This window comes from Peromyscus leucopus, chromosome 3 (assembly GCF_004664715.2).
Source record: "Peromyscus leucopus breed LL Stock chromosome 3, UCI_PerLeu_2.1, whole genome shotgun sequence".
NCBI classification, from domain to species: Eukaryota; Metazoa; Chordata; class Mammalia; order Rodentia; family Cricetidae; genus Peromyscus; species Peromyscus leucopus.
In genome coordinates, this window is record NC_051065.1 from 77890353 (window position 1) to 77912498 (window position 22146).

Sequence of the window (22146 nt, forward strand, 5' to 3'; positions counted from 1 at the left end):
TTAAGCAGAAGTCTGGCAGTAGTAGCATATGCCCTTAATTCGATCACATGGCACACAGAGTCTCTGTGTGTGTTCAAGAACACAGTCAAGCATGGTGACACACACCTTTAATCTCAGTACCAACCATAGAGACCTGGAGGTCTGTATAGATAGGCAGTGACAAGGAAGTCATGTGGTTGGGTTTAGAGCCAATGAGAAGGCAGAACAGAAAAGCAATAAAAGACAGGACACAGGAAGAAGGTCTCTTTCCCAGGGGAAGGACGGCAGCGACTGTTAAACTAAAGGCTAGTGCTCTAATCTCTTGGGCTTTTACTCTGTAGTTGGCTTTTTTTTTGAAACTATCTTTTATGGATACTTTTGTTGAAAAACATGATATGGTTGAGTCCAAAAAGGGCAAGAGAGCCTACTCATACTTTAATTTACTAAAAATATTTCTTCAATTAATTAAAGTTATGTATTTAAAGGAAGAATTATATTTATCATTCTATTTATATAAATATAATTAAAAATGACAAAGTTATTATTGGTGTTAACTTTAATCTTCATAATATGGGGGAAAGTGACTGGCTCCAAAAGGAAAGTGTAGGTTCCTTTCATCTTGGGGGCAATGGGAAAGAATTTAGTGAAACTCTTGACAGTTAAAAGAAGCAATATTTCTGCAAGTCGAGAGTGTATCTTGCATTGAGAAATACTGTAAATGTAAATAAATTTTGTAAAAGTTTCCCAAGATACAGTCATTCACAACTTTGCTTTTGTGGTAGATAATCAATATTCATACAAGAAACTGTCATTTTAAAGCCTGGGACAGAGCTGAAGAAGCCAAATGAAGACAAACATAGTTGAACACTGTCACATGTGTCATTTTAATCAAATCTTCCACCTAACTCCTCATCCATTAATATTCTTTCATTTACAATCTCAGAAATTATGTCAGTCCCATCAGCTCATGCACATCTTACTGTTTTGTTTGTTTGTATTCCTTTTTGCTTTTGAAGCTTCACAGATAACAGCAAGATCAAGAATATTTCTCATATTATCCTTTCTGTGAAATCAAAATCAAGAAAACTAAGATATCTCATCTTTTTCAAATTTTCTTTTCTTTTCATCTTTCCTATGAAGCCAGAGTCCCAGTTTTATGGTTTTTTTTCATCCCCCTACCATTCTACTGATTCTTCTGTTGCCTAAATTAAATATTTTCTCATACATACATTTCTGTCTTCAATCAATGCCATGAAATACACAACAAACAGAAATATGCAATCTACTCTAAGTATTGAAAAATAATCTGATTTGGGAGAAAGAAGATTCTGAAAAAGAAGATTCAAAGAACTGGAAGCCTTTGAGAGAAACTGAGTTTGGTTAGAGGACCCATTAGTATTTGCAGAACCAACTGTACTGCATCTACCTGGTGCATTTACTCTTAAAAAGCCACACAGATTTATACATAATTAAAAATGTTATATATGTATATATATATGTATGTATATATGTATGTATATGTACATATATGTATATATATAAATCTGATTAGTCAGACATGTTTCTGCATGTCTTTAATTCCATTCCAGGTCTTGGGAAGCAGAGGCAGGTAGATCTCTGTGATTTGAATGACACTCTGGTCTGCATATTGAGTTCCACAACAGCCAGGACTACATAGTGAGATCTTGTCTCAAAAACAAAACAAAAAAGAAACAAGGAAGCATAGAAATAAATAAAAATAAGTCAAACTGGTTGATAATATAACAGGAGATAATTTTTATTGAGAATAATTCCATAGCTCATTGATGTATCATAATTAGACAGGAAAACATAACCAATAACTAAAATATGACCTACAAAATTCCTATGACATGTCTTTTAGTAGGTGAGTCTTGTTAGCCAGGACAGCCTAAGAGCCAGAAAAGGGCACTCTTAGGAATCAAACCAAATGTCCCATCTGATGTTGAAAAAAATGGCAATTTTAAACATCTAAGCTGATTTTTTTTTTTCATGAAAATAAAGTGGTTGTCTGTTCTCAAAGGCATATTTCAAACTCTTGACTGAGAAGCAAGAAAGTTCCCTTACTGGTGAACTTTAATACTATTGTACCATGAACATTATATATTATGACAGCATTGGGTGTTCTGGGTTTTGTCTAAGCCTTAGAGGACAATACAAAAGTAACGTGAAACACAGAAACATAGAGTCAAGAGCTTGCCAAGAGGCCTCACCTCATGCCCATTTTTATGCTGCACCTTGCCAGAGGGTCTGCCACTTCCCTTTTATAAGAGAAATGTTATCAGTCTCCTGACTTTCAAACGGAATAAAACCATCTACAAGGAAAGAACATAATGAGAAAGCAAAATGAATTTACTCATCAAACCATCAAACCGATTGTTCCCATCCTTTCCAGAACACTTAAGACTGTAGATGGGTTGGTATTCGGCTCTGACATCAAGAAGAAATCTGTGTTCATGTGGGTAGAATGCTTACAATGTTCCATGCTGCAAATCTAGTTTTTAGACTAACAAGCCAAACTTAGCCATGTATCTAAAGTAGGCCACTAAAAGACACAAGTAAATCTGAAAAACACAAAAATAACAAGTATTCAGTGTGGCCACACTACTCAGTGGTACAAACAGGGCTAGAGATCTCCCCACCCCAAGTCTGTCTTTAGGGTCCGAGAATGATATTTAATTGTAAATAGAGGAATAAGATGCATAGCTAAGCTGTCCTGTTGAGGTGTGACTCTCAATCATTATGAACACAGGTCAAGTCTCTCCTGCACGGTGATCTGATACATTGTCAAAAGTGTGTGCACTGTCAAATTGGATTCATACTGCTCTCTGGTGGGCACTGGGATCCATCCTTTTCCTATGCTCATCATGAGGTGTCTGAGGGATTTTTTTATTACTTATTTATGATTACTTGGAAATTCCATATCATGTACCCCAGTTCTACTCATCTGCAAGTCCCCCTGAATCTGCCACTCACTCTTGCACTCTCCTCACCAAAGGAAAGCTAAAAAAGATTAAAAAAAAAAAAAAAAAAAAGAAAAAAAATCATTTTTTTTTTTTTTTATTTATCAAATACACAAAGAAAGCATAAAAAAAAAAAAAAAAAAGAATAAAATACACAGTACTAAAAAGGAGAGAAGGAAAAACACTTCATTCCCCTGTCTTCCCACCTCTCCTTTACCTCTTCCTTCATCTTAGTGGAAGTGGAAGCTACTGTGTATCATGCATTATATCCTTTTGTTAAAACAGCTTTACTTGCAAATGTTCACTGTGTAATGAGTTGTTTGTCAGGTTTGAGGCCTCTGTCTTTGGCACACCATCAACACTGGACCCCACCAACCTTTCTCTCCATTATCCTGCTATTGCCCAAGTCATGGAGATCCTATAATGAAGGTTTCACAGATTCAGTCTCTTCCCACACCCCGCAGGTGAGAGATAGGGTAGATGTTATGGAATGTGAACTCCAGACCCTAGATATGTGCCTGGGTGGCAGTTGTGTTGGTCAGTCCAGGCTCCTAGGACCACTCCTTTAAGTTCAGGGGCAAAGCCAGCAGTAATGGGTGAGTGAACCTTAGCAAGTATGTGGGGCCAGGTCTTCAATTAAGGATGGAATCAGCTTTCCCATGCTGTGGTCATTGGGATCTGTCATCCCAGGGCTGGGGAGGTTCCGGTTCAGCTCTTCTGCTGGGGGAGTGCAGGTGTAGTGTTGGGGAGATACATGTGATTCTAGGCCAATGAGAGTTGGCCAACTCAGCAGGACCTTTGAACTTCACACATGCTTCAACACTTGGTTTGCATGGTCCAATCAGGTAACACAGGTAATGGACCTCCTCCCAGACTCAGCTGCTCTAGGACCACAGACTCAGATGTGGTCAGTAGGGCAGTTTGGAGCCTGATGACACCATGACCTCAGGTGGTAGTGTAGGGCTCTCAGATCTAGATGGGCCCAGCAGCAGCGTAGTCTCTGTGTTTCAACCTGGCCCCATGTGGCAGTTCAGACCCTGGGCAATCAAGTCACAGAATGTTAACAGGAGTCATAGACCTCAACACAGACTTTGGCTATGGCAGAGCCACAGATGTCTAGGGACATTCTAATTCCTTGAGGATCCGTGTCTCAATAGTCTGAAAGCAAAATGAAAAGATGCTAATGTCTCCTAAAAATACCAACATCCCAGTCAAGGTATTTTAAGGAAAATTTGTAAAGAAACGGTAGTTGACAGAACCCAGAGTAGGATAATTAAAAATATTATAAAATTCTCTTGCTCTGCAACTTAATCAACTCTATAAAACCCATCCCAGAAATGCTGAGTCAAAAAAATCTGGTTTAGGGGCTGAAGAGACGGCCCAGTGGCCAAGAGCATCTGCTGCTTTTACAGAGGACCTTAGTTCAAGTCCCAGCATCCACATGATAGCTCATAACCATTTGTAACAGGAACTTCAGGGCATCCAGCACCCCTTCATGTCTCTGTGGGCATCAAGCAATCCTTTAAGCTTTCTTTCAACATCATCATTTTATATAACAAACCCTTCCTGAATGACCCTGTAACTATCACTCACAATCTTGTGGATAACTTCTCATTGATATAGACTTCACAGCTGGCAAAGACTTGGTAGTACCCTTTCTTTAAGTATTTCACTTTCAGTGAACCCTCCTGCTTAAATCTATGTTAAAAAAATCTCTTTTGAGTAAAGTCTTTCCCCTGTTCTGGGTCAACCTTAAATTCTTGACCAAGGTAAACTCAAAGAACTGGGTTTGACAGATTTGTGTCCATAATGGATATTATATAGTACTGTTTTCAGTTGCATACCTCTGTTAGCTTTGGGGATCTACTGCAATCCCTTTGAAGAATTTTAATTTCTTTTCTATATTCTCACTTGTCTTCTCAGCGTTGTGTTTTCTGAGTCCTATTTTTCACTTGAAACTAAAATATTTTTGAATGTTATTATTTTATGTTAGTTAAGTAATTTATTTTATGTGTATAGGTTTCTTTTTTGTATAGAAACATGTGAACCATGGTTGTGAGCCTCAAACCTTCAAAGAAAAGGAGAATGCATCAAAATTCTAGTACCAGATTTCCAGGTAGATGTGCATCATCATTTTGTTTTTTGCTGGGATTTGAACCTAGGTCCCAAACACTAACAGCTTGGTTTTTGGACCTCAACCTTACTTCGGGTAAGGATCTGTTTCCCATTTTAATACAGAATCCACAATGTGGGGTGGTGCACTGAGAATCAGTCTTCCATAATGATCAGTGGTGGTTTGAATAATAATGGCCCCCATAGTCTCATTATTTGAAGGCTTGGGCACAAGGAATTGGTAGTATTTGGTAGTATTTGAAGTGTGGCTTGTTGAAAGATGTATGTCACCTGGGATGGGCTATGAGGTTTCAAAAGCCCATGCAAGGTCCAGAGTCTCTCTCTATCTTCACGTCAGAATATAGAACTCTAAGTAACAACTCCAGCAACATATCTGAATGTGAGTTACCATGTTCCCAACCCTAAGTATAATGAACTAAACCTGTGACACTGTAAGCAAGCTACCAGTAAATGCTTTCTCTTACAAGAGTTTTCATAGTCATGGTGTCTCTTCACAACAATAGAACAGTAATTAAGACATGTTCCCAGGCTGTACTTCTGAATTTATACTCCCAGAATCTCAATTTTCAGAGCCACCCAAATACTAAGTAAATATATTCATCACACAGATATATCTACTTTGCAAATTTATAAGTAGACTCTTAAGAACAATTCATTCTGGGCATTCACAGACTGGATACTAAATAAGGATTCTATTGTATTTTATTTTAGGAAGCACAGGCACAAGCTGTCACGGTGAAGGACTTAAGAAGGATGTGTGGAGAACATGGTGCTTGTCACTCTCCATTATACTAATTAGAGTAGAAGAACAAACAAATATTCCCGAGAAACAGCATGGAGGTTCATTATGTGTACTGAAGGTCAATTTTCAGTAAAGTATCTCTTCAAACTTATCAGTAAATATCACAATTTCATTTTAATACTTCACTTCCAATCAAGATATGTGGAAAATGTTTGTCATGGTCATGTGGTGCATAGTGGCTTTATTATTTTCATGACAAGTAATAGCAAGAAAAAATAGAATAAAAAGTGTTATCAATTTGAGCTGATTCCTTGACCTTACCTCTTCTAACACCCAGAAGGGAGAAAAAAAACCAAGATGGTAGAAGTGCTGTCAGTGGTTCAAAATGTAACTGAACTAGAGGAACCTGGACATCCACAAGGAGCATCTTCTCTGTGGGGCAGATTTCACACTGCCAAGTGCAATGTGGACATCAATGAATGGACATTAAGGGTCTTAACCTCTTGAAAACTCCACAGAGCACAATATTGACCACCTGTTTAGATGTACACATGAGTACAGTAAGGAGCTTGTATTATGGCATATGCCAAATGCTCTATGTTTGGTGCTGAGGCTTATTATCACAATAATAATTCAGGGTTGGTTCTCTAAACACATTGAAAATTCCATGTATAAGATGATTTTAGGTCCCAAGGAGAAATGTAGTGTTGTTTATGTAGATTGACACAGCACCAAACTGCTATCTATATGTTTACATTCAAAACAGTTGACAAAAGGTACTGTCATTCTCATGCATAGCTGCTCACAATAGTAAGAATTAGTGACAGTTGAGTGCTGAATTCAAGACAAGGCATTTGAAAACTTCATACAGTTCACAAGAAATGTGGTTTCAGGAATGTAATTGTTCCCACATTCAGATATCTGATCACTTGGTAGCCAATATCTGGGGCTGTTTGGGAATGAGTGAGTATCAATGCCAGTACTACCTGGGAAATGCCAATGAAAAATATGTCACATGTAACTCTTATCAGAGAAAGAAAGTGTATTTTTCTGGAGGAAGTATGACAATGAGTGTGGGACCTAAGATCTCATACCTTGCACATCACCAAAAATGCTCCAGTTGGATGCCCTGGTGTGCAATGTGCTAATCTTCAGAGCAGTCAGAATAAGTTCCAAACATGTGGCCAGAAGTATTTTTCTGTCTTTCTAACCTGTGGGATTAAAGTTCCTCACAAGGGCAGCAGACACTGATGCAGGCAGAAATTTCACCATGTACCTGCCCCACACAAAGCTGTATAATGTGTATAATGTAAAGCACAGTAATTGCCAAGGTTGAGCTGAGATTTGTGAACTAAACTTCACAGGAAAATGCAGCTTGCACACTAAATATTCTACAAAACATGATTGTTTGTTACATGTCCAAAATAGCTGAATTTTCTTAGCTAACATCGGCCCATGTAGCAGCCATAGCCATTTTTTTTTAATGACTATCTCTGGTGATATTTTGTTTGTGCTCTAAAAAGTAAAACTTGCCTGGGGATCAGAGTGTGGAGCTAGCCACTAGTTAACTGTAGAAGCCAGGAGTGGTTCATATACCTGTAACCCCAGTACTTGGGAGGAGGAAGCAAGAAGATAAGGAGTTCAAGGCCACCCTGGGCTGTAGGCGACTGATCCAGTCTAATTGAGAAACAGAGCCAGGCAGTGTAGGCACATGCCTTTAATCCTAGCACTAGGTAGGTGGAGACAGTGGTATAAGGTGGGAAGAGGCTGGAACTGAACTGTAGCTGGAGTTATCTCCAGTCCTGCCTGGGCCGGCAGCCACTCAGACTCAAATAAACACACAGATGCTTATATTATTTAAACTGTTTGGCCTAATGGCTCAGGCTTCTTGCTATCTTAATTTAACCCATTTTATCTTAATTTAACCCATTTCTATTAATCTGTACCTTGCCATGTGGTTCCTGGTTTATGGGTACTTTACATCCTGCTCCTCATGGCGGTGGCTGGCACCATCTCCCTGCCTCACCCTTTCACCTCCCAGAATTCTCCTCCTCCTTGTCCAGCCTACACTATCTTCCTGCATGGCTACTGGCCAATCAGCATTTTACTTATCTATCAATCATAGCAACATATATTGACAGCATATAGGACATCCCACAGCACTTTCCCTTTTCTGTTTTTTCAAAAAGGAAGATTCTAACTTTAACATCGTAAAATTACATATAACAAAACAACTATCAAGCAGGAATTACAGTTACAATATCTAGTCTACTTATAATATCTAATCTATTTGTAGTTGGAAGAATTAAAGAAGATATTCTATCTATCCTATATTTGTGAATATAAGTTTTTGTATCTAATTTATCTTTCATCATAACTAAGGAAATTGTAACTATCTAGTCTTCAACTATATCAAAGACCTCAGAAGGATATAATATTACCTGAGAAATGGTAGAAATTCAAGCAACTTTCAGGAGTCTTGGAAGAGAGTAGACATAGAAAGCTGACAGCCTAGACAGTCATCCAAAGTTCCTCGGTAAAATTGGGGCATCTGTCTTCAGCCCACATGTCTAGAGTCTCTCTCTCAGTCACTTACTTCTCTCTGTGTCCAGTAGAATGTCTTGCAGTTTTCTCTGAGAAGCAGGAACCTGAAGGGCAAATTTTGCCAAGCAAAGTTCAGTGGTCACCTTCCTATGGGTCACATGTCTAGTCAATCAAGCAGTCCAGGAAAAAACAGTTTCTTACCCAAATGGAAATTTTTGCCAAGAAGAAGATAAACTCCATATAGAGTGTCTTCAATGCCCATCTTTTTTCTCTGAAGTAAATCAGTGCTGCCAGGAATGGACATGCCTCACTGTCCAGAAAGTCTAAACTTTTTAAAATATTTTAAATGCCATCTTCTGTATGTCTTTGAAGTGTTTGAAGATTACCTATCTAACTGAATTATATCTATGTATACCTAGAAAACTTAACATGACTATAAGTTTGACTATCATAGAAGACTAATTATTAATCTGGATTTTTAATTATCTATTACAACCTAAATGAGTTACATAAGCATAATACCTTAAATAAAAGTATAAATATATTTACAGTATAACAAAATTAAGTTTAAACTTGTATCAATAAACTAAAATCTATAGCAACATAAAAGATTATAAATAAGTTGCTCTTTAAAAGTAGGTTCATTAATCTATCCTTTCATCCAACCACATCTACACTATCCCCTTTTTCCTTAAAAAGAGAATGTTTTTATAATCATCTTGCTTTAAATAAAAATATTGGTTTTTCTCTGTCCCACACCAGAGGGCTCTTCTGATATGGGACAGAAGAATCTCTTAACTTTTTCTTTTATCAAAATGCTTGGATTTAGAGAAGGAGTGAGCCAATTCCATCTCCAAAGCCAGTTTGGTATATTTGGGAATTTGGGCATAGTTTCTCCTACTACTTTCTGCTGGAGAAAGGTGCTGTATTCTTATGGAGACATAAAGAAAATTTTAGAATTATAGGTTAATCCATGAGGTTGTATTATCTGAGTCAGTTGCCTTGAAATCATTCTGAATGTTGGATAATTTGGTCCATGGTGTCATCATAAACCTTTCAGGAGGTTTTGGCTGGTCAAACCTGATGTATCTTAATCTGGAACAAATACATAGCCTCTTGCTTTCTGTGGAAATAAAAGTAGAGCCTCCTTTCCAAAGCAACATATCCTTAGATCCAAATTTTGAAGTCAAGGTACCTTTAAAATATCCATATTGGTTTAACCCTACTGCCTTTACAATCAAATGTCTCTCTGCAGTTAAAATCCCAAACACAACACAATCCAGATTCTCTGTGTGATATCCATCTTTATGTGGCTTATTTTTATATTACCTTTATTTTTATATTACCTTTCTTTAAAGACTTTATTTTTTAAAACTATATATTTCTTTATATAACTGTATATATTACTTTTTTCCCTCTCTTTCAAGCCTACGTACATTTTTACATACATTGTATACCATTTAAAGACTTGTTCCATCTGAATCTGTCTTATTGTGTAACTATTGCTTTAAACTGCAGCATTCTCGGTCCATCTCAGCTTCCCAACATGGAGGTGGTACGTTTATTGCCAGCTCTGGGAGCCATCAACTCTCAGATGCAGTGGTTCTATGCTTCTATCAAAGCAGTGTGTAGCCCAGAAAACTATTTATTATTTTTTAATTATTATTTTTGTACTAGCAAGGCTAAATCCACCACACAGCCCCAGCATAATGTGTGGCTTGGAGACACCTCATTTCTGCCATACTGCTGGTTAAGCGCAAAATGCCAGGAACCCCACATAGAGTAGCTCAAAACTACAGACTGTGGCTAACTTGAAAGAGACAACTAGGAAGCTATTTTAGCTCTGTTTTAGAATCTTTTTCCTCAGGTTTTAGGTGGAAACTCTTGCCCCACGTTCTGACACCATTTATAGATATAATTCTAAATGGTCTTATTAAATAAGAAACACAGCCAAATAAAGAGATCAGAGCAGGAGCCAAGAGCTAAGACCACCTTATCTTACCACCAGCTGCTGTCCTTCCCCTGAGAGAGAGACCTTCTCCTGTGTGACCCATTTGTTTTTATTTTTTTAATTGCCTTTCTGTCGTACCTTCTCATTGGCTTTAAACCCAACACATAATTTCCTCTTCATTGCCTGTCTATATAGACCTCCAGGTCTCCATGGTTCATACTGAGATTAAAGGTTTGATCACTGCTTGGCTGTGTCCTTGAACATGTAGAGACTCTGCCTGCCATGTGATGGATAAGGGCATGTGCCACCACCACTGGATTTCTGTTAAATGACTTGCTTTTAGCTCTGATACCCAGGCAACTTTATTTATTAACATACAAATAAAATCACATTTCAGCACAAATAAAATATCACCATACTGAATTCTTTCATTCTGAGGATTCCTAGAGGTAAGAAGCCTTTCCAGTGGCTGGCTGCTCTGCTTCTCTGACCTTTCAGTTTTAACCCTGAAATATGACTCCATTTTTATTATTAAGAACCATTAGAATTCACACTACAACTGGGATCCAACTTTTGGGGCAGAAATTCAGAAAAAAAAAAAGCTGCTTGCCTGTGGCTTGCAGCAAATGGCACAGGCTGGAGCTGAACATGGCTGCAATCACTAGGTTTTCCTTTCTTTTCCCAAGCCTCTGAGGGAGTTGGGATTTTTCTGTTGCAGCCTATCTGCAGCAAACGCCATAGCCTTTTGGGCACCAAAATTCACAGGATTAGCTGCTTTTGCACATTTCCTCCTGCATACAGCTGGCTCTTTGGCTTTTCTCTCATGGTGGATTGTGGGCTTTCCATGGACCACCTCCTCAGGCTGCTGTCAAACTAGGTAGCTGTCTTGAAAACTGTTCAGGCTTCTACTGTTCTTTGCAGAGCAGTCAGCCCCACACATCACTGTCATCTGAACTGTCATCATTGGCAGATCTGGTGAGACAATTGGGAATTCTTAAAGGGAGGAATTAGTTAAAAGGGAAAGTTTTTTTTTTTTTTTTTTTTTTTTTAATTAAAACTGCTTGGCCATTAGCTCAGGCTTACTACTGACTAGCTCTTACAGTAAGCTCAGCCCATTTCTGTTCATCTATATGTTGCCACATTTTCCATGGCTTTACTTGTGTGTCATTACATGCTGCTCCTGGACAGCAGACTAGCATCTCCTGAGTCAGCCTTCCTCTTCCCAGAATTCTCCTTGTCTGCTTATCCTGCCTATACTTTCTGCCTGGCTACTGGCCAATCAGCATTTTATTAAACCAGTGTACAAAAGCATTATTCCACAGCATTTCCCCTTTTCTGTTTAATTAAAAAGGGAGTTTTTAACTTTAACATAGTAAAATTACATATAGCAAACAATTATCAAGTGACTGAGAGACTAGGCCTATAGGCTAAAGATAGATGCCCAGTATTATAGAGGAACTCTGAGTAACTGTCCAGGCAGGCAGCTGTCTCTGTCATTCTAGATTTTTGGAAGTTGCTTACAATGCTCTTCCTATTTACTTAGGTAATATTGTATCCTTCTGAGGTCTTTGATGTTGTTAAAGATTAGTTATAATTTTCATTATTTATGATAAAAGATAAATTAGATATCAAACTTTAGACTCACAAATATAGGATAGATAGAATATTTTCTCTAATTTTGCCAAATACAAATAGACTAGATATTGTAACTGTAAAAGGGAGAGTTCTTAATCCCACAAAACATAAATGGGAAAAACTATTACAATGGAAAGAATTAGATCTCTGTATGATAATACACTGGACTGTTTAAAATCAAATAAATGACAGGATAATTTAATTTAGATGGGATTTATGTAATGTCAATTAGGAATATTATTTGTTTGATCTTTTTTATCATTAAAAAAGTTGGTTAAGATGAGTGATAAGATAAAAGTTTTAGAAAAACTTATAAAAACAGATCATAGAGATATTCAGACACAGACAGAAGAAAAAACAAAACTAAGGGACTATTCTATTGTAACTAATCTCATGATCCTTTGGTTTATTTTGACTCTTTAACAGTTTTTCTTAAGGTATAAATATTATCTCAAAATTTTTAAGATTAATATATATTTTAAACTTTTGTCATGATATTAATCATCATATAGAGTACTAATTCTAGAAAAAGGCTTCATCTAGCTTCTTGTACATGATATCAGGTTTGAGTCTCTATCAGGTAAAAAGGAATTAAGTTTTTGTACTCTGGTTGTACATAACAAGTATGGATCCTTTAACCTATTTGAAATCTGCTGCATCTGACATTTAAAATGTTTATACTTTCTGCAGTAAACCATGACCATGCCTATCAGTGACCTTTGAAGTCTCCAAAAAGATTATGAAGCCCCACAAGAATGATTACACCAGGGGTATGATAACACCACTAAGCTGAAAAACACCATCTAAAGATCGGCTTTGGACTGCAAACTACTCAGGACCATGCCGAGCACTGCTTTTTTTCTATCAGTTTATTTATATGTTTGATCTCATTTATTGATTTTCTTACATTGCACCATCCTTGCACCATGTGGATGGAGCCTACTTGATCATGGTGGATTATCTTTTTGATGTATTCTTGGATTATGTTTGCAAGTATTTTATTGAGTATTTTTGCAGCTATGTTCATAAGGGAAATTGGTGTGTAATGCCCTATTTTTGTTAAGTCATTATGTTATGTGGGTATTAGGGTAACTGTGTCTCACAAAATAAATTGGACAATGTTCTTTCTATTTCTATTTTGAGGAATAATTGAAGAGTAGTGTCATTATCTCTTCTTTGAAAATCTTGCAGAACTTTTCATTAAAACTATACTGTAATGGGCTTTTTTGTTTTAGAGAGTTCTAATGACTACTTCTATTTCACCATGGATTGTAGATATATTTAAGTAGCTTATCTGTTCTTGACTTAGCTATGATAAGTGGTACCTAAAGAGAAAATTATCCATTTATTTTAGATTTTTCAATTTGGTGGAAGACAGGTTGTTAAACTATGTCTTTATGATTCTCTGAATTTCCTTTCTGTTGTGTTATATCCTTTTTTCACTTCTGAATTTATTAATTGGGATAGTCTTTTTCCATCTTTTAATTATTTTGGATAAGAGTTTGTTCATCTTGTTGATTTTCTCAAAGAATTGAAACTTTGTTTCATTAATTCTTTATATTGTTCTTTGTTTCAATTTTATTGAATTCAGCCCTCAATTTGATGATTTCTTTGTTGTCTACTCCTATTGGATGCACTTGCTTCTCTCTGTCTAAAGCTTTTAGATGTGTTGTTACATTGCTGGTATTATTTTATATAGGCACTTAGTACTATGATCTTTCCTCTTTGCTTTGATTTTATTGTGCCCAATATGTTTGGTGTGGTTTATTCATTTTCATTGAATTCTAGAAAGTCTTAAACTTCTTCATTTCTGTCTTGACCAATTTTTTTTTTTTTTATTCAGTAGAGAGCTGTTCAGTTTACATTAGTTTGTGGGATTTCTATTGATTCTGTTGTTGTTGATACTCTACTTTAATCCATGGTAGTCAAATAGGAGGCAGGTTCCCCCCCACACACACATTTTCTTTTATCTGTTAAGACTTGCTTTGTGTCCCACTATTTGGTAAATTTTGGAAAAAGTTCCATGAGGTGCCGAGAAGATTAGGTTTGTTCTTTTGTGTTTGGGTGGAATGTTCTGTAAACTTGTTATGTTCATTTGGTTTATATTACAAGTTACATTTTTTAAATTTAGTTTTTGTCTGGGTGACCTGTCCATTGGTGAGAGTTGTATATTGAAGTCTCCCACTATTAATGTGTGAGGATCAATGTGTTATTTAAGCTATAGTAGTATTTCTTTTACAAAGTTGGGTGCCCTTGTATTCAGGGCATAGATAGTGTAAAGAACTGAAATGTCTTCCTGGTAGATGTTTCTCTTTGATGAATATAGTGTCTTTCCCTATCTCTTTTGATTAAGTTGATTTTGAAGTCTATTTTATCAGATATTAAAATGGCTACAGCAGCTTTCCTCTTAGGTCAATTTGATTGTAATATCTCTCTCTAACCCTTTACCCTGATAATGCTTATCATTGATATTGAAGTGTGTTTCTTGTATTCAGTCCTGTTTCTCTTATCCATTCTCTTATCCATTCTCTTAGTCTGTGTCTTTTCTATTTTGGGATTGAGGCCATTGATATTGAGAGATATGAATGGACAATTATTGTTAATTTCTGTTATTTTGTTGTTGTTTTGGTGGTGGTGGTAGTGATGGTGGTGGTGGTGGTGGTATGTGTGTGTGTGTTTGCCTTCTTTTGGTTTGCTGATTGAGATTATATCTTTCTTGTGTTTTCATATGTAGTTAATCCCTTTAAATTGGATTTTCCCTTCTAACACCTTTTGTAGTGCTGGATTTGTAGACAGATATTATTTAAATTTGACATCATGGAATATATTGGTTCCTCCATCTATGGTGATTGAAAGTTTTTCTGGGAATGATAGTTCTGGCTGGCATGTGTGGTTTCTTAGAGGCTGAAGACCATTTTTCTAAGTTTTTCTGGCTTTTAGAGTCTCTGTTGAAAAGTCAAATATATTTCTAATAAGTCTGCCTTTATTTATTACTTGCTAATTTTCTCTTTCAGCTTTTAATATTCTTTCTTTGTTCTGTATGTTTAGTATTTTGATTATTATGTGGTGAGGGGACTTTATTTTCTAGACCAATCTACTTGGTGTTTTGTATGCTTCTTGTACTTTTATAGGCATCTCCTTCTTTAGATTAGGAAAATTTTTTTTCTATGATTTTATTGAAAATATTTTTGGGCCTTTGAGCTGGTATTCTTCTTCTTCCTCTATTCTTATTATTCACAGATTTGATCTTTTCATAGTGTCTCAGATTTTCTGTACATTTCATTTCAGAAATTCCTTAGATTTAATGTTTTCTTTGATTGATGTATCCAGTTCTTATATCATGTGTTCAATGCCTAAGATTGTCTCTTCCATCTTTTTGGTGATTCTTTTGGTGATAATTGCCTCTGTAGTTCCTGTTCACATTCCTAAATTTTTAATTTTCAGAATTCCCTCATTTTGTATTTTCTTTAGTGCCTCTATTTCCATTTTCAGGTCTTTAACAATTTTATTTGTTTCTTTTTTGTGGGGGTTCTTTGTGCAATTTATCCATTTCTTCCAATTATTTGGTTGTATTTTTCTGGTTTCTTTAAAGGATTTATTAATTTTCCCTTTAAGGAACTCTATAATCTTTATATAGTTGGTTTTTAAGGACTTTCCTTTCACTTCAGCTATGTTGGAATATTCAGGGCCTGCTAGGCTAGGATAGCTGGGTTCTGGTAGAGGTATATTGCCCTAGATGTTACTGATTGCATTTTTACACTGTTGTTTAAGCACCTAGGTTTGGGGTGATTATAGGTCTAGGTGCTTCTACCTTTACCGCATATACTTAGCTTTTTATGGCTCCTGTACTATATTATCTCTTGACCATAAGAAGAGGGAGAAGGGAGAAGGAGGGAGATTAGAAGACTAGAGAATTAGAGAGAAAGGGAGAAGAACATGTAAAGAAATCAAAAAGAACATCTTTGACTTAGAAAAATTATTTAGAGGGGGGTGAAAGATGTCCTGAGTAAAACGATAGTTTTGCTTTACCGCATCCAATAAATATTTGAGGTCTCCTACTTGTTCCATATATTCCCTCACTGGTAGAAATATCATCTGGGTAAGAAAAAAGGCAACTAAACATAGAAATTGTGGGTTCAAATGTTAAAATAAATCAAGATAGTTCTAACAAAATATTCCACTCAAACACTAAAGAGTACATTTTCTTCTCAATATGCCTATGGGAATGTCTCCAAAATCATGCAAATATTGTGATACAAATCAAGTCTCAACAAATATAGGAAAATAGAAATCATATCTGCCATTTTATACTACCAGAATTGAATAGAGTTGCAAATCAACAACATAGAAATAGCAGAAAGTACACAAGCTTATATAAACTGAGCAACATATTGGTAAATGATGACTTAGTTATGGATGAAATAAAGAAGAAAAGATTTGAATGAAAATGAAAATAAAACATACCTGAGCTGGGTAGTGGTGGTGCATGCCTTTAATCTCAGCACTTGGGAGGCAGAGCCAGGAGGATCTCTGTGAGTTTGAGGCCAGCCTGGTCTACAGAGTGAGATCCAGGATAGGCACCAAAACTACATAAGAAACTCTGTCTCAAAAGAAAAAAAAAAAAAAAAAAAAACCCAAATCTGTGGGATGTGAGAAGGTTTTGCTGAGAGTAAAGTCTATAGAACCAAGTGCTACATTAAAAAAATACTTGAATAATTTAAAAATAATAACTTAGTGATGAACCTGAAGGCCTTGGAAAACAGGATGAGATAATAAAAATCAGGGCTGAAATTAACGAACTAGAACTGAAAAAAATGCAAAGAATCAATAAAATGAAGATTTGGTTCTTTGAAAATTATTAACATGGTTGAAAAACTTTTAGTCTAATTAAGCAAAGATAGAGAGAAATGACCCAAATTAATGAAATTAGATACAAAACTGAGGCATTAGGACAGACATCAAAGAAACTCAGAGAGGTATAAGACTTTCATACATTCTATTTGTATGAACCTGAAACATATAAAAGAAGGACAAATTTATAGATATATGTTGCCTACCAGTTTGCTGTGGAATGTTCTGTATGCTATGAATGTATTGCTCTGATTGGTTGATAAATAAAATACTGATTGGCCAGTATCCAGGCAGAAAGTATAGGTGTATAAACAGACAAGGAGATTTCTGGGAAGTGGAAGGCCAAGTCAGTAGATGCCAGCCTGCCATTCAGGGGCCAGCATGGAAGGGCAAACAGGTAAAGCCACCGAACATGTGGCAACACATAGATGAACAGAAACGTACTGAGTTAAAATGTAAGAGCTAGTCAGTGGTAGGCCTGAGCTAATGGCTGAGCAGTTTTAATTAATATAAGCTTCTGAGGGATTATTTTATAAGTGGCTGTGGGGTCCATGGGGCTGGGCAGGACCAGAGAAAACTTCAGCTACAGATGGCACCCAACGTGGGGCCAATAGTTTCCACCTAAAACCTAAAAAATCTTTTTAAAAAAAGAAGAAAAGATTCTAAAATGGAGCTAAAAATAGCTTCCTAGTTGTGTCTCTCAGGCAAGCCCTGAGCTACAGTATGGCTGGTTTATAGCAGTGTGTGGGCTTGAGTGCAGCATGACAGATTTCCACCACAGTACACAGTGGCATCTCCAAGCCACACAGAACACTGCATGGCAGATTTAGCTTTTGCTAATACAAAAAAAATATTCTGGTCTACACACTGCTTTAATGGAGGCATAGACCAAATGCTTCTGAGAGTTGGTGATACACTTGGCTCTCAGAGTCAAAGCTGGCAATAAATGTATCACCATCATGTTGGAAAGTTCAGGTGAGTGGAGCCAGCAGCCAAAGCTGCCATTTCAGTCCTAGTAATGCTACAGTTTAAAGCAATAGATTACAATAAGGCAGATTCAGATGGAACAAGACTTTAAATGGTTTACATTATGTGTAAAAATGTAGATAGGCTTAAAAGAGAGAAAATAAATATAAAGAGTTATATAAAAAAGTTTTTAAAAAAATAAAGTCATTAAAGAGACAGTAAAGATAATATAAAAGATAAGGTTGTAAAGATAGATACTACACAGAGAATCTGGATTGTGTTGTCGTTAATATTTTTAACTACAAAAAGACATTTGATTGTAAGGGCTGATAAATTAAGGACACACACACACACACACAGTATCTTGACTTCAAATTTTGGATCTAAAGTTATGTTGCTTTTTAAAAGTTCAATGTCTCTTCTGAGATTAATGCATTCTCTTAACTGTAATCTCCTATGAGATCAAAATTTTTAAAAAAGCAGATTACATATTTCCAACAAATATGGCACAGGATATACATTACTGTTCCAAAATATAGGGGAGGGATATAGTGAGGAAATATTATACCAAAGAAAGACAGAAACCCAGCTGAGCAAACTACAAACTCTGCATCTCCATGTCTGATGTTAAGGCACTCTTCAGATCTCCAACTCCTTTCATCTTTGTTGACTGTAACATATTTCTGTCTCTTGGGCTGCTTCCACCCCGTTATCAGCTTTTCTCTGTAGGCATCCCACAACTCTGGCATCTCCAACATCTTGGGATCTCAAAGTCAATCCAGGCTTCAACTTCATAGCTTCACACAATGGCCTCTCTAAGCCTCCATTCAGGGACACCCTTGACACATGCCTGGCCTCAGGGACTTTCCTTAGTTACAGAGGCTAATTTCATATTCAGTTTCTTTTATCATTAACTCCAGAACCACATGGCCAAAGCTGCCAATTTCTGCTGCTTACTGGGGCTGAAATAAGACCCCCTTATTCAATTACAACTTCAACATCTTTCTGTTTTCAATGGTTTCATTCACTGCCTGAGCTTGGCTGTCCTGAAACTGGTTCTGTAGGCCAGGCCAGCTTCAGACTCAGAGATGTGCCAGACTCTGGCTCAGGAGTACTGGGATTAAAGGTTTACACCACCACACAAGGTGCCCTTGTATTTGTGGCATAAATATTCAAAACTGAGACTTCATCTTGTTGCATTTTCCCTCTGTTAAATATGTAATGACCTTCCTGATCTCTTTCGATTGATTTTAGTTTGAAGTCTATTTTATTAGATACTAGGATAGCTACACCAGCTTGCTTTTTAAATCCATTTTATTGGAAAGTCTTTTCCCAGCCTTTTATTCTGTGGTAGTGTCTGTCTTTGAAGTTGAGGTGTGTTTCTTGTATGAATTACTATGACACTAAACAACATGTATGAACTTTGAATATGCAAAATCAACTAAACGCATCCAGTTATATATGTCCACCTACTGTATTATTACAGTTGTATAATATTCAGAGTATACAAATCTGTAGTCCCAGGAAGATAGGAGATGATTTGGATATAAAGATGATGATGGCAAAATTTCTTTTAGAGATGGCAAAGTGTTTTAAAAATAGATCTTAATGATCTAATTTTTGTGTGCATATGTTAAGTGCATTGGATTGTGCATATAAATGCATTTAAAGATTATTACATTTCTAATCACATATATGTGTGTGGGTATGTGCATGTGTGTATAGGTTTCTGCAGAAGTCAGAGGCATAGACTCTTCCTGGAGCTAGAGTTAAGGGCATTATGAGCCATCTGACCCAGGAGTGTTGGGAGCAGAACTCAAGTTCTTTGGAAGAGCAGAAAGCACTCTGAACTGTTCAGTCATGTCTGTACTTTCTAGTTTGTGTATTTGAATGGTAGGTTTATGGTGTATATCATAATAATGCACTTGCAAAAATTTTTAAAAATCCCTAAACAAATAAATGACAGTTCAAATTAAGACAATGAAATATTTCTCTTGTAATCAAGTAGAGCTTAATCTCTAAGTTAGTAAAATTTACATGTAAGACACAAGAGCTGAATTGGTGATTTCAAAGGCTGTGTCTAGAAGGATATTTTAGGTTTATGATTCTATAATTGCATCCCAAAATATGAAGGAATCTGATCCAACATTGTTTATGTGTGTGTTTAAATGAAATTCTCTCTCTATTTCTTTCTCTTTGTTTCCTGTCCACAATACAGCTAATGTCATGAGAATAGGAAGAGTCAACACAGGGTTCAAAGGCAGCAAGGCAATCATTCACACAAATGTGCTTATAATCCAACACTGTTACATTTATAATATGGGCAGAGGGGCCAGATGAAGAACATAGAGAATCTGCCCCGAGAATTGAAACACAAACAATGATAAAGATCATGATAAACTTTTTATGTATTTGACACAGAAAGTGTGGAGCAAAAAAGAGACTGCTCTGCCTTCTTGCTGGATGATATGTAATACACTGACAACATTAATTAAAAAAAAGTAACTCCAAAAAAACACAAAATGTACCTTAGATAATAATTAGAATAACTTGAACATGTTCAGTTGTCATGCACAAGCTTGGACCAAGAGACTGCGATCATTTCAGAAGAACTCACCAGACCTATTCTTCTATTTTCAAACTTTCTTTTTTTTTCACTTCTCTATACATCAGTGTATATAACCTGCTTCCTTGCATAAATGAGATTGACGAACTCAGACTGACTCTGTTTCCTTTACGCGCTTGGTCTCTTTCTCTCTCACCCCCGTTGGTTTTTTAGGAGGTGCCTCTCGGTCTTACCTAATAACCTGGCCTGCTGGAGGGTCAAAAGGGGAGAAATTTACCAGTTTACTCATGAGCATTATTTTATTTGATTTGATAGCAAGAAGTTTCATAAATCAATCCCATTGACTACATGAACCCCTGTGGTGACCAGCATAAATAAAATAAATATTTCTGTAGCATCATGAGTTAAAAGCACATCTTTTGTGATGACAATTTCTTTTACTAATGTATGTAAACCCAAACTCATGTCCAACCACTGCTGACTAAATGCCTGTGATGTGCGGCATTCAGAGAATACCAAGTATAAAGGAAATGGTTTTTCTCCAGAAAGTGTCCCAGGTTTTTCTCTGTCAGAGGATCCCTGTCAAACCTGAGAACATTTAAGAGCCCCACCCTTCTTTAAGTTCCTTTCAGTCTTCTCGGAGTCGGGAGAAGGGGATTAGTATCAACCTGTTAGTAAAGTTTGGGTGTAATATCTGCTTACCAGTCTGCCTGTTATTTCTGGTGTCATTCAGTGGGGCAGTAATAGTTCATTTATTCCTTCACTCATGGGACAATTATAATCCAAATACCAATGTCATGCTAGGCACATAGTGCCCACCAGGGAAGATGCAGTTCCAGGAGTAGCATTATTCAGCTGGTGCTGTGAAGACAGAAGCAGGGAGTGTTAAGTCATCAATTTAGTGATCACTACTTAGATGTATGAGTAAATGTAACTTTCATTTTCTGTGGAAGACCACAATTCAAAATAAACGCTCCTTTCCCTGGTGTGAATGACCTCCAACTTATTTTGGCTTCCTTTTCTGCAATGTGCATCTTGAGACTTTTAAGAATTATTTCTTTTACCTTGTTCAAATTCCAAAGTTTTTCACTTTGAATTATGGGTTTTTAGGAAGGTAAAGCACCTTTGTGGTAACAGAGGTCATGGGCCATATGAATTGACACTGCTTTGTGTGTGTGTGTGTGTGTGTGTGTGTGTGTGTGTGTGTGTGTTACATCTAATCTTACCAACGAAGTGGTGTCCCCTTGGCTCTGACCACTGCTATTAAGTGCTTTGAGACAAATTGTTCTGACATCCACTCTGATGTCAAATGATTCAGCAATCTGCAATTAATGTTAAAAGTCTGTACTGTTCTAGACATGGACCCATAGCCTTTTGGGTCCAGCAATTTTCTCAGGGCTCTAATTTTTAGTCCCTAGGGATATAAGTTAACTGATACTTATTTTTGTCTATATTTTTAAGAATTCAAAAACTGTCAGGACTCTTACACAGCTCACTGTTTTTGTTGTTGTTTGGGGTTACACCTATGAGGGATTTTTCTCTTTAATTTAAGAAAAATTTCCACTCATTCTACATATCAGCCACAAATTCCTTCTCTTACTCCCCATAGCTTCCCCCCTTATCCACCCCATCCCCTCCTCCAAAAGGATAAGGGCTCCTATGGGGAGTCAGCAAAGCCTGGTACATTTAGTTGAGGCAGGTCCAAGTCTCCCCCATCCCTGCATCAAGGCTGAGCAAAGTATCCCACCATAGGTAATCTATCAGTTACACATGTACTCATTGGCTTAAATTTAATATG

The 22146-nt window shown here is 36.7% G+C and overlaps 1 protein-coding gene across 1 annotated transcript in view; it reads right to left on the reverse strand.

Annotated features, from left to right (window-relative positions):
• The window catches only part of LOC114686565 (probasin-like), a 63850-nt gene that overhangs the window by 12898 nt on the left and 28806 nt on the right, over positions 1-22146 (reverse strand). The window lies entirely within an intron of this gene.